Source organism: Salvia hispanica, chromosome 5, assembly GCF_029641045.1.
Source record: "Salvia hispanica isolate PSC_SH4W2 chromosome 5, Shi_PSC_v1, whole genome shotgun sequence".
In the NCBI taxonomy this organism is placed as follows: Eukaryota; Viridiplantae; Streptophyta; class Magnoliopsida; order Lamiales; family Lamiaceae; genus Salvia; species Salvia hispanica.
In genome coordinates, this window is record NC_142696.1 from 12,876,591 (window position 1) to 12,890,785 (window position 14,195).

The following is a 14,195-nucleotide window of genomic DNA, read 5'->3' on the forward strand; positions in this document are numbered from 1 at the left end:
AAATTGTCTATTTTATAATTGGTGTGTTATGGAATTATTTCCTAGATATATACCTAAGGAAAAGACATGAGTTTTTCAATTGTTTTAAACCTTAAAAATTTTCGAAAATTACATATTTAATAAATGGATGGATTTTAATTGGAAACTAATTCCTAGTTTGAATTTTGTCTTTAATATGATGTAGGTGAATTTTATTTCATCTAGATAACATCGGATTAATTAAAGAAGTGAAAAATTCATTTGGCATTAACATGCTACTAAAATCCTAAATTATTAAAGTATTAAATGATTAATTGGATTTTAATTGGAATTCAATTCCTAGTTTAATTTGAATTTTATCTTTAATTTTGATGAAGGTGAATTTGTTTCATCTAGATAACATCAAATGAGATTTAAAGGTATGAAAATTCATAGAGCATTAATTTTGCTATTAAAACACTTAATTATTTATTAAGTTGAATTTTGTCTTTAATTTTGATGAAGGTGAATTTTATTTCATCTAGAAAACATCATTTTGAATTAAAGATGTAATAAGATTCTTCTTGTCATGTGATTTTATTTGAAAGCTATGAGAATTTTAATTCTCGAATTTAATTGGTGTGTTTTAAATGGATTTAGTCTTAATTGGATAAATGCGGATTTATGTATCCAAGTGGGCATTTTAAATTGAGACTTAGCTAATCCTTTATGATATACACCTAGACATTAATTTTAGGATAAGGATGAATTAATTCTATCTAAGTAAATCCTAATAGTATTAAAAGGTAATTCTAATAATCAAGATACGTTATTTTAACTAATAATGTATGATTGTTTAAGATTGGACTTAATGTCTAGATAATCTTGTTTATGTGAAGATGGAATTTTAATTCTATCTATTTATTTTAGATGCTTAATTAAATGATCAAGTTTCGTCATTATGTTTATGTGAACCTTATGTAAATGTGTTTACATATTTTATTGATGAATGATGGATATTTTAATTTGAGTTATGATTTTATTTGTTGAAATCTAGTTTAACTCGTGCATCGCCTATGTGCTTATTGCCTTGCATGCATAGCTAGTACATGTTTAATTATTCTTTGAATGTGGATATCTGCCTTATCTGCTTAAGTGATAATTAAACTATTAAAACCACCAACAAGAAAATATGAAGCGATAATTACAACACGTTTGTATATGGCCTCCATAAAATTGGTCTTAGTGCGAAGTAGTGACCGGCCTGTCTTTACGGGAGGAACATTACCAGTTCGTAAGTTTGGACTTCTCTAGATAAAGGTTATTAAAATCGTAAAATTAGTTTTTCAGTAATATCGCGACTGGTCTTTACCGGAGCAATATTGCTGCGAAATTATAAGGATTGTATTTTAATAATACTTAGAGGGAGCTATAGGAGGAGGTGCTTGTCCGGTTCGACCTTTCTTTAGAGGAGTTCACGCACAAGTAAAGAATCCTTAGTGCTTAATTTTATGGTTATACGCTTTAGCATTGTTTGTCAGCCATGCCATTCTTATGGTCTCTGGACTATCTGTCGACATTGTGGCCAGTAAAAATAATGGATTTCTTGCATGAATAAGACTCGGCTTCCTCGTAGAAGAACGTTTGTGCTTGATTTTTGTGGACGTAAAATTGATGAATTGTTTTGTGGTTATTTGCATTTCTTTGAAATTTTACATGTTTATATTATTGGTATTTATTCTCAGCTTGAACGAAAGATGATTGATACTTGGGATATTTACTATGCCATACTTAGTTCGAGGAAGCATGACTCTGAATTGTTTAAGGAATGGAAAAGTAAGCTTGATGTTGATCGTTTGATCAATGACTTGAGGTTGATTCTCAACAAGAATCGTCCGCCCACATACCATCTACAAGGAGAGGACAAGGAGTTTCGTGATCAGTGGCATACCGCGGAATGTCATCTCAAGGGCTTCGTTTTGGCTAGTGTTGGAAATGCCCTTGAGAGGTTTGACAAACCCAATAGGCCGTTGGTCAACAAGCCCACGTGGTTTGAAGAAAAGTCCTCTAAGGTAAGAGCTGGTATCGCTGTGAAGCATTTAAGGTATGATGTATTTGAAGAGGGCCATGACGTGGGGGTATATGCCCTAGTCATGCTTGGCTACTTCAATAAACTTCACTTGTCGGGGGGAAAGTTGACCCAGAAACCCAACAGATAATGATCCTTGATGGGCTTCCAGATAGCTTTAATGAAGTCAGAAATGAAATTTTGTTTAGCGACAAAAAGTTTTCGTTTTTGGAGCTTTATAACAAGCTTGTGATTGCTCAAACAAAGATGAAAAGAAGGGGTGGACTTTTGAGATGATCATGTTCAAGTCAGAAGAGTTTATTTTTGCTTTTATGTTTACATTGTTGAATTTTAAGAGTTTTTGATATTGTTTGGTTTTGATATCATATGGATTATTGATGTGGAATTTTATTCCTAGACTATCAATTGTGTTTTTGGATTATCGATGTCATTTTATAATGCTTGCATTATTAGATAAATGAAGTTTTGATTATCCAATTATTTATGACATCAAATGTAACATGGTTAATATCAAAATGTTTACTTGTAATTAAATTTGTTGATTCAATTATTATGAAGTTTTCTTCTAGAAATATTGATTATTAAGTTTCTTTAATCCTTAAGTCTTTTGAACCATTATTTTTTTGATGAGTCAATAGAACATTAATGTTCGACATGGATTCAATACAAAATAAAATGATCTAATGATCGCGTTTGTTCAAATAAAGGTGTAAGAAAAATAATCACAATAATTGATTACAACACAAGTAAATTAAAATTCAACTAGAGACAAGATAAGTATTTATTATAAATACTAGAAATTCTTGTATAGTAAATATAGTGTGCACATTAAATTTATTTTAATGTTCCAACCCAAGAGTTGACTATTTGATTAGTTATTATTTTATTTATTTTGTTGTGAAAGTGATAATTAAAATAGTGGGAGCTTTTCTTAATGAATGATTAAATTCTAAGTGTTTAATAAGAGCTTCATAGCTCATTTTATTAAACTAGGATGAATTTAACTCCAAGAACTATTTAAATTGTTTTAATAGCCTTAAAGAATATTGAGACTAGTATTTTTCTACTTTTAAAAGTGGGAGCTAAATTTTGTCTCATAGAATATTCATAAATGGAATTAAGGTAATGTTTGATAGAGTTAAAAAGGGTTCACACCCTAGAATGAAAGAAGTGATGAATTGCACACTTTCTAAGACTCTAACAACATTAAAAGATATTTCCAAGTTAGCTATTAAAAATTAGAATTACTTTTGGGTTTCCAAAGGAAGTATTTCTAAAAATCACAACAAATGGTTAAATAAATGAACACTTGGAATTTATGACTATAAAATAAAGAATGCAATCACTCGGTTTTATTTTGTCATAAGGACTAATTTCCAATTAGTCATTGTGATGAGGTAATTATGTTCATACATAAATTTACATCACAAATTATATAGCAAGGATAATACCAAGTTAGATTGGTATTATATAATTAAAGTTTTGGGAATCATATTCGACATGATTAAAGCTTTATATGTTGCTATAGGTATTCTACTTTAATTAGTAGAAACTCAGAAGGATCAAAATAATGGATTTTGATAGAGGAATATGTATAAGTGCACTTGAGAAAGGCACATAAAATTATTCCACTGGATCAAAGGGCCTAGAAATATTTTGATCAAATTATCGTGCTCCTTAGCAAGAATTAAGGTTATAAATTACAAGTATATTTTCGTTTTATGTACTCTAGCAAACTTATGTTGGTAGATTCTTTTAAAGAATTATAGTTTTGAGTACATAGTGGCCAAAGCCTGCTTTGAGTATAAGTGGGAGAAAATATGTGTGAATGTGTAGCACAAGGCCAATAAAGCGGTTTGTATACTCGAAAGCATTCTTTGAGTATAAGTGGGAGATTGTTGGGGTTTGTATACTATAAGATGCTTCGAGCATACATGCCTTTGTACAGTCAGCTTGTGCATGTATACGAGAAACGCCACGTCCACTTGTTTACCTATTTATGAGAATAAATAATATAATACAATGGTTTATTATTGAAATATAATAAACAAGTCTAAGGCTTTTTACTAATAAGGTCAAGTAGGGAAATTCGATGAATCTCCTCATGAGTTTTCCAGTAGGGGACTTGGCCAGATCTAGTAAGAAGAAAAACGTATTCACAACCTAGATAGGCTTTGGCTACCTATTGGTACGGTTGCGGTGTTTGTGATAATTCTCTCTTACCTAAGATGATATTAGTAACACCGGTGTGGTAAAGCACTGAAAGGATCTAATCCGAAATGTATTCTTTATTGCTATCTACTGAAAGAATATATTTCAGAAAGTTTTGTATTTTCTAGTCTATGATATTAATATCAATATTGTTTATTCAATCAAACGCCACTTTGACTTATCAATATGTGAGAGTTTGTACGTAACTCAAGTTCATGATATCTTGGGTGGTAGTAATTGAATAACATGAAGGTATTGGAATATTATTTCATAGAATTCGCGTGCCCAGTGTGGTATGATTAAATCCCTAAAAGGGTGATCCCCAATGAGGTGTTTGAAAGAGGAATTTATTATTCAGAAATCTGCGCAGTTGGAATTTATTCTACGAATAATAAATAAAGTTTCAAACTAGAAAAACTCATTGGAGAATTAATTTAATTCTAGTCACATAGCAGACAAAAGAATTAAATTGATGGATCAAGATAATCTTAAACGCGGAAAATATTATAAAATAAAATGGACCCAAGTTATTTGTAATTTGGTGATTTAAGTGGGAGTGCAATATTATTCTTTAGTGGAACAAAATAATATTCCATTAATAATATATTAAATCATGGGTCATTTGATTTAATTAGTAATTTATCTAATGGGTGAGCCCAACACTTAAGTCATTCCATGGATCCCCATCCTAGCCCAACAAGTCCATGCTTATAAATAGTGTAGAGATGGGAAACCCTAGTAAGCACTACACACATCACAAACCCTAACCCTAGCCGCCATAACCGGCGCTCTCTCTCTCCCCTCTTGCCTCGGTTTTCGTGTCTTTGCACCAGGGAGATTAGGGTTTTGGTTTTTGTTCTTGTTCTATCCTAATTCATAGGATTAGATCAAGACAATTTTGTGTTTGTGTTGGTTTTCCCTAGATCTCATATCACTTTTATTTGGTTCATCGAGATCCGCCCACACGGATGGAGAATCAAGGACAAGGGAATAGGTTGGAAGATTCGTGGTCGATAAACCAAGGATCTCCAGGTGGTGCAGCTCGTCAATCCAATGATGGATTATGAGGTAACAATCGAATCTACATCGAATATGCATGATTATGTGTTTATTTGATGTTATATCTATAGATCTATGTTTATTGCATGAAATTGGAGTCGAATGCATAATCACCTAAATAGATCCGGTCAAGGACCTGTTTGGTTTCCGTGTCTTCCGCTTCCCAGCTTGCACCTCCTGGCCTTGTTGTGTCCTTCTCCCAGGAGCTTCTTCCATTGGGTAGAACTGGGGTACGCCTTCTCTGTAGTATACCAAGTTGGTGTGAACGAAGAAGGGTATATCAAACAAGCCAGGAGCGTCGACCATGTACAATAGAGTTAGGTCTTCTGCCTCTGTTATGATGATGTTGTTGCGCACGAAGGCTCCTAGTATGTGGCAGAGGGACAAGTTTCTGGCTGGGTAGGTGGCTATCAGGTGGCATTGGTAGGCTGTCCAGAATCCCAAGTGCAGTTTTCTTCCACGCTTAGCGCACCATACCAAGTACAATTCGGTCATGGACGTTTTTGCAGCTGAGTTGCTCAGCCCCAGTAGGTTATAGCCTAAGTAGAGTTGCACCAATCTCAGCATGGAATTGTTGAAGTGGGTGGATCTGGATTTAGTGGAGGCGAACTGGCCAGTATCGGGGTGGGTTAGCTCCTCCCAGGCTTCTTGGGGCTCAGATCGATTTTCTCCTTCTTTCCTTGCTTTTCCTTTCTTCAGCTGGTTCCTTTTGTATGTCCTCTTGGGTTTTTCCTTCATACTTGCATCATCTATACTGACTGGGGGTTACTGGAGGGGGTGGTTTCTGTTTTCTGGCATGCCTTATCTCCCTCAATTCCCTTCACCGTCAGTTCGAGGCAGTTGAGTTTTAAGCCCATTCATAAAACATAACACATAATTTCTAGACCTAAACAAACCCTAAAAAAAACTAACATGCACTAACTCAAATAACACATACATACACGTCGTACTGGCCATTTGCTCCCCCCTCTCACTTCACAAGTGTCTGCCCCAGATACTGGCTGTGAAGTGAAAATTTGGAATGGCTAGTATGACAGACACACACTTATAACAAACACATATTATATATAAAAACTTCTCACACTTAGACTATGCAATAGGCTAAGTGGGAGAGTTTCAGATATATTCCTAGATATATAAACAAAGTAGTATAGTTTACAAACATGTTATATAAATATATAAACTCCTCACACTTACACTACGCAGTAGGCTAAGTGTGAGGTAACATGCTTATGACACAATACCAAAAACATAAATAGAACACATGCACCGAAGTAGCAAACCCTTTACTCCTCACACTTAGACTATTAAATAGGCTATGTGTTATGAATGGGGTTTGCTAACAATTAATACACATAATTCTACCTATTTCATAAAATTAAGAAAACATAAACAAAAGAAAAACTTAAAAATTAAAAAGAAAACTAACTGGTCAGTTGGGGGTGGTTCGATCAGATGTTTCTCCTGCTCCTTCTTGGTGCAGGGGTCTGTGCAGGTGGGTCCGTTGGTTCGTCTTCAGTAGTTCCGGGTTGGTTGTCATCATCCTCCTGTTGTTCATCACCTTCTTCTTCCTCAGGTCTGGTGGGTTCTTCTTCCTGTCCTCCATGTCCGCTTGTTCCAGCTCCAGTGCTTGCCGTTCCTCTTGCCAATTCCTTTAGGATGCTCTCCATTAGGGTTGTCAGCTTCGCTATCTCTGCCCGTGATTGTCTATTCTCCTCAGCCAGCTCAGTCACTGCCTTCTCCAGATTTTCTTGCCTTAGCCTTTTCGCTTGGTCGATCTACCCAGCTTGCACCTCCTGGCCTTGTTGTGTCCTTCTCCCAAGGGCTTCTCCCATTGGGTAGAACTGGGGTACGCCTTCTCTGTAGTATACCAAGTTGGTGTGAACGAAGAAGGGTATATCAAACAAGCCAGGAGCGTCGACCATGTACATTGGAGATAGGTCTTCTGCCTCTGTGATACGCCCGGATTTTACACTGTTTTAAGGCCATTATTTGGTCCGTTTTTGTGATTAAAATCACTCTACATGTCCATTATTTGCATATTCTATACATTTTGGTATTTTGACGTGTTTTGTGAGAAATGTGCATATTTGAGCCGAAAAGGGGAGTAAAAACGTATAGTCTGGAAATCTGGATTCAGACGGCGACCAGCGACTGCCGCGAAGTTGTACGGCGACCGCCGGCGCCCGGCGGTCAGAGCTATGTGGCGGCCCGCCTCAGAAATTTACGCTAGGAGAAGAGTCTCGCCCGACGACCGCCAGAGGACATGTGGCGGTCCGCCACCGAAGGGTCAGAGTCTCTAGACTCCAACGCGGCGACCGCCGGCCAAGGTGCGGCGGCCCGCCGGAGAAAGGCGGCGAATCCGACCAGCCCAAGATTTGCTCCAAGATTTACCAAATTTTAAAGATCTTTTCTTTCTACGATGAGGAATAATCTTCCCCTATAAATAGGACCTCAAGCTTCATCAAGAAAGAGTTTTTTTCCGACACACAACAAGAACAAATTCATAGAGATCAAAAGCTAGAGTACTTCAATTGTGCAAGGAGTTGAAGAAGGATTTCAAGAACATCAAGAACGACAAGGATTCAACCTACGGGTTTTATTTGCTTTAGTTTTATGTTCAAATTGCTTTCCCTTCAATCAATGTTTTTAGTTTATTCAGTCATGTGTAACTAAACTCATAGGATTCTAGGGATGTGTTAGTAGCAACTTTGGTTATACAATTCTGTTTTCTATTTAATATCCGTTTTGTTTTTACTTTTTTTCTTCCCTAAGTTAATCATGATGCTTCATAATTGAGTGACACAGTTATGTATGATTCAATACAACTTGCTTCATAACTGTGACAGAGTTTTAGCGAGTTAGATCCACTTATTAGACACTACGGTTAGCTTCCTTTAAAACGGCACTGTTAATTGAGAGTGAGGACTTTTCAAGGGTCTTAGGAGCTTTTTGGAGTTACGTGTTAGGATTGACAACCCTAATGTTAGTAATCAACGTTTGTATCGCATGAGCATAAGCTAGGTGACTCGTCCTTTCAAAGTATTAACTGTGCTAGGGTATTGTAGTTTGGAATTTGTATAACCATAAAGCGAAAGCACATCCCTGGAATTCTCCTTATATCTATACTTTTCTCTCCGTGATTTGCTTGCTTTTAGTTGTTTACTGTTTTTAATATTTACTGTTTTCAAAAAGTTTCCAATAATTCTTGCTTCTCCAGATAGTAATTGAGTTCTAGTAGAAGATAGACACTTTGTGTACATCTTCCCCGTGTTCGATACCCGGTACTAACCTTTTGCTATACTATACCTACTCTGTATACTTGCAGGTATTTATAGTGCAAATAAAAAGTGCATCAAGTTTTTGGCGCCGTTGCCGGGGAAGACAATTCACTTTGGAGTGATATCTTCAAACGGATAATTTTACTACTTTGGATTTTTTATTGCTTTCTGTTTTAATTTTTTTTTTTTTAGTTTAATTTGTGTTTGTTTTCGAGTCTTGCAGGTTTTGTATGCGAACGCGTTCTGGGAAGTACATCTTAGAGCCGCTTGATTTAGAGCTTGAAAGAACTCGTAGAATATTAAGAAGTGAAAAAGGATCAGGAAAAATGGGTGACCGAACAGATATTGAGAAGCTGCAGGAGATGGTGAAGTTGCTGATGGATGAGAGAGATGCGGAGAGAGCAGCCCGAGAAGCCATGGAAAAGAAGAACAGAGAAACATTACCTGTGATGAACATGTTCAATCATGGGAATATGATCACTTTTCCTAACGGCCCTCGTATTGATGCTAACAATTTTGAGTTACGCATGCCCCTTATCCAAAGGGTCGAGCAAACTCCTTTTGCAGGTAGGGCGACTGAAGATGCTAACCGCCATCTCTCCAAATTCGTGGAAATCGCAAACACTCTGAAATTAAATGGTGTCGACGACGATGCCATACGGGTAAGACTTTTTCCATTCTCATTGATTGATTCTGCTAAAGAGTGGTTTGAGTGTATGCCACCAGAAAAGGTCTCCACATGGAAGGACATCGTAGCTACCTTCCTCGACAAATACTACCCGTCAGGCACTATTTTGAAGCTCAAAAGTGAGATCTTTCAATTCACACAAGGCCATGACGAGCCCCTCTATGAGGCATTTGCTCGTTTCAAAGCTCTTCTTCGAAAGTGCCCAAACCATGGTTTTTCCATAGACCATCAGGTAGGAATCCTCTATAATGGATTTAACGAGAAAATATGTGCTATGCTTGATTCAGGGGCAAATGGAGGATTTCTAAGAAAAACAGGAGAGGATGCCATGGCGGTGATCGAGGAGTTCGCCACCAACAGTCGGGGGTGGTCTAAGGAAAGGCATGCCACGAGAAGAGTAGCAGCCATAGAAGAGGCCGGAGAAAGTTCTTTTGCTAAGGAGTTAGCAGAACTTAGAGTCAGGATTGATCAAATGGACATCTCGAGGAAGGAAGATCCAATTCCGGCAACTTCCATAGTGGCAGTCAATGCACCCGAAACTGCCATATCAACTGTGGAAGAAATCAACTACGTGCAAGGAGGCGGTCCCAGAAACTACAATAACAATTATCGCCCTAATCAGGGGGGCGGTAATTTCAATAATTATAATGGGAACCGTCCGCACCCAAATCTTTCTTATTCTAACAATAATTACTTGCAACCCCCTGCAGGATTTAATGTTAGCAAAGGAGGAGTGGTTGAGCCGATGAAGAAGGAAGATAAGTATGAACAAGGAATCACGAAGATCTTGGAAGTAATTACGCAACATAGGAAGATTAATGACACCAAGATCGGAGTGGTCGAAGCAAGGATAAACAACCTCGAGCAAGGAATGAACACAATCTCGGCAGCTGTAACCAATATTACCACTCAAATGGAGCAAATTCAGAAGAAGTTAGATGAGGATAGAGCAAAGGCAGCAGCAAGAGTGGATGATATTAACAAGAAGTGGGTGGCAAAGCAGAAATCTGGGGACTGCCCAGTCGCCGGCGGACCGCCGCAGACCACGCAGCGGCCCGCCACTGAGACGGCAGAGACACCAACCAGGCAGGACTGCCCAGTCGCCGGCGGACCGCCGCACACCCCGCAGCGGCCCGCCACTGACAAGGCAGAAACGTCCACTAAGCAGGAGCTTGTGCGGCACAACGGGATTGTACTCCCTTTTCAGCCAAAGTGGAAGTTCAAGCTTGAAGAGCAGTTCAAGCATTTCCTTAACATGTTTTGCAAGGTCCATACTAACATTCCTCTTGTTGAATCGTTGCAGGAGATACCAAAGTATGCAAAGCTACTAAGGGAGGCGGTAATGAGGAAGAAAAAGCCGACTAAAGCCGACCTTAAGCTACCGCATCATTGCAGCGAGATCATCCAAAAGGAAAGGGCAGTGAAGCAAAGAGATCCGGGCCAGTTCATCATTAGATGCCGAATTGGAGAAGGGAAAGTTGACAAAGCACTGTGCGATTTAGGATCGTCCATCAATCTCATGCCACTGAAGTACTACGAAAAGCTCAACATTGGGCCACTCAAATCTTCAGACGTAACACTCAGGTTGGCAGATAACTCGTCTATCAAGACTGTAGGTATGATTGAGGATGTCCTAGTTAAGGTTGATGATTTTATTTTTCCCGCCGACTTTATTGTGCTTGACATGAAAGTAGACAAGAACGTCCCTCTAATCTTAGGGCGAGATTTTCTTGCCACTTGCCAAGCTTTGATTGATGTAGGTCGTGGCGAGATTACAATCAGTGATAATCATAGTCAATCCACCTATAAGATCGAGCGCGAGATGCTAAAATTTGAGGAGGCAAAGCGGGCAAAAATGGAACAACAGTGCAGAGCAGTCATGACTACCGACTTGACCAAGCCCAAAGATCCCTTTGAAGCGGAGGATCCTTCTACCTCCACTATCTACATTGTCAAAGAGGTAAGACACTCTTCTAAAAAGGGTGATGCTAATTCTTCTACATCTGCTCCACAGAAGAAGCAACAGAAGAGAAAGAAAACACCCAAAGAGGACCACGAGATATACGTCATCAAAACCAAAGAGGGGAAGTACAAGTGGTGGAAGAAGCTAGGGACCAAGTTGCTCCCTATGCCAATTTTCAACACTCGAGTTATTGATCCGCCCAACTAGTGGGCCACTTCAAGTCGAGCTAACGACTTTAACAAAAGCGCTTATTGGGAGGCAACCCAATTTTCTTTTATTTTTTTTATCTTCTCGTTTTTTTTATGTTCTGTTTAAAAAAAAAAAAAAAAAAAAAAAAATTTTTGGTGGCGGTCGCCGCACTTAAAGCACGGCGGTCGCCACACGTGTGTTAACATGTGCAGGAAGGATCGGGCTTAGGGCGGGCCAGAGTAACCGCTGCACGGGCCGCGGCGGCCCGCCAGGATTGCTGTTTACGAAGGCCCGTGTGGCGGCCCGCCACGAGAGACGCGGCGGTCGCCACACGCAGTCCAGAGACGGGAGTGAGCCATAAAAGGTATGTTTTCCATTCCTTTTCACATTCCTTCTCAAATTCCTTCCTTGCACGCAACCCCCACCTATATAAATCACCAAATTCACACACCCACACTATCATTCTCTCGATTCTCTCAAAGTCTAGAGCTCTTCTTCTACAAATTCTCTCCACAAAAAGGTATGAATCCTAACTCAATTTCTGAGTTTTGCTTTACTTCTTCCATGGATTGTGCTTTATTTTGGGTGAATTGTTCGGTAGAATCTCTTAATTCATGATGGGGGATGACTATGTGTATGAATTTTTGAATTCTATGGTTTAAATTTTGCTTGATTGGTGATTATTAAGTTGTGAATGATGATTCTCTCTTGGTTTATAATGTTTAAAAGTTGCAATCATGTTCATAGCATTGTGAGGCTATTATTACTTCCATGAATTGCAATATTTGTGATTTTGTAGAGATTGTTGGTTCTTATGGATATTTGGTTGATACGTCTCTGCATGGGGGATGAATTCACGTTGGGGGATGATTTTTTGTGTCCTAATTTTGTTGATTTTGCTTAACATGTTATTATGCTAGAAATTAGGATGCTATTTTACCCAAGCGTGCATATAAGTTCTTATCTCTTGATTTCTACTTGGTTGAATGCAAGTTTGGGGGAACTTTTGATCTCCTACTTGTTGGTACTCTTCTAAGAGTGTAATTTCTTTTGTAGGATAATGGGATCAAAAGGGAAACCGGATAATGCGAAGAACTATGGCATTAGCCTTGCCACGGAAGAGCAAAAGGCTATGTGGAAGAAAGTGTCGGCCCGAGAAACGACACCTTCTAGATATCCCCACGATTTCCCTCTCCAAACTTTGGGGATCATGGAGGATTTTTGGAAGTTGTGCGACGTGGGTGATGGGAATGGCCTCGCCTACATGTTCCAAAGGAAGTGGCCATCGTTTCGAAAGTATACTCTCGAGTTCCTCAGCTCGCTAAAGGTCACTAAGGATCGCCGCCAAAATTTTCCACTTAGCATCGATTTCCGCCTAGGGAACCGTTGGCACTCGCTCACCATGGAAGAGCTTAGTGGGATCTTCCATTGCTTCGACCCCAACCCCGAAGAGGACAATGAATATGAATTTTCAGAGGTTTGGGGGGCGATGACGAATGAGCAAGAGCATGCAGCGGGCTATGCCAAGTCTTCATCGATTCGCAACCCCGTCTTGAGGTACCTCCATCGTGCTATGACTCAGCTTATGTTTGCTCGTATCGATGGGGGAAGTGTCTCCCAAACGGAGCTCAACGTGATGTGGTGCCTACTCAACAAGAAGGGAATCGATTATGGGACCCTCTTTACTTACTATGTGGATAGGATCACGAAGAAAGACGGGGGCGTCATTTGTTGTGGGGGATTGATTACGGCAATTGGCGAACATTTGAGGGTATCTTTTGCCGGTATGACGGAGGATGGTGGAGAAAAGTTCATCACCTATGAGGTGCTATTTTCGGTGGGGCTTTTGAAGACCGATGGTTGGGGTCAAGGGTATTTTATGCAAGTAGCGGGGGATCACTTTCCCGTTCCACTCCCGCAATTGACCAAGGTCGATGTTTGGGCAAACCAAGCCAATTGGAAGCTCGACACACCCGCCCACCGGAGAGCTATCGAGGCTAACCCCGTCAATGGGGAATTTAGAAAGAGAAACATTCCCTCTCGCATTCCTCAATTTGAGCCCGATGAGGATTCCGCGTTTGATGCCATTGATAACTATGAAGAGGGCGCGGAGCATTCACAAGCTCAAGGGAATGAAGCACCGCCACCACCGCAATCCCAACCACGACGAGAAGAGGAAGAAGAAGAAGAGGAAGTGGAAGGACATCGCCGCCGGACAAGAGCGAACCGCCGCCGCGGGAGGCCAAATCCGGAAGAGGAGTTTCAAGTCAACACCTCCGCCCAATTAGGAGAAATTTTCTCCTACATGCAAAACATGTCCAACACTTGGGACAATCGATGGGCGGAGCAACAAGCGGAGAATGCCTACAACCGCCAAGGGTGGACGGCTCAAGGCGATTGGCGCACGGCGGAACAAGAATTTTGGGAGCAACAACGTTTGGAAGACGCTCATCGGCGTCAACAATATGAAGAGCTCCGAAGGATGGCCGCCGAGGCTAGAGAGGAACGAGAGACAATGAGGAGTGATATCACGTACCTCGTTGGAGCTTTCGAGGATCTTAGCGCCCGTTTTCCTCCACCTCCTCAAGATTGAAGAAGTCAAGCTCGATGACTTTAAATGAGCATTTGTACCATGTTTTTGGATGTTTTTGAGACGATTTATTTCCTTGTTTTAACAATTTTGCTTTATTTTTAAGTATTTTTGGTTTTGGTTTAATTTTGTGCTTTGCAAAAATTTTCGCAGGTTCTGACCTCTCC

The 14,195-nt window shown here is 39.5% G+C and overlaps 1 non-coding gene across 1 annotated transcript; it reads right to left on the reverse strand.

The window, feature by feature from the left end:
- Nucleotides 1-9,395: 9,395 nt before the first annotated feature.
- On the reverse strand, nt 9,396-9,502 carry LOC148926308 (small nucleolar RNA R71). Its single transcript, XR_016131883.1, has one exon. It is a non-coding gene; the product is annotated as a small nucleolar RNA R71 (small nucleolar RNA).
- Nucleotides 9,503-14,195: the final 4,693 nt, after the last annotated feature.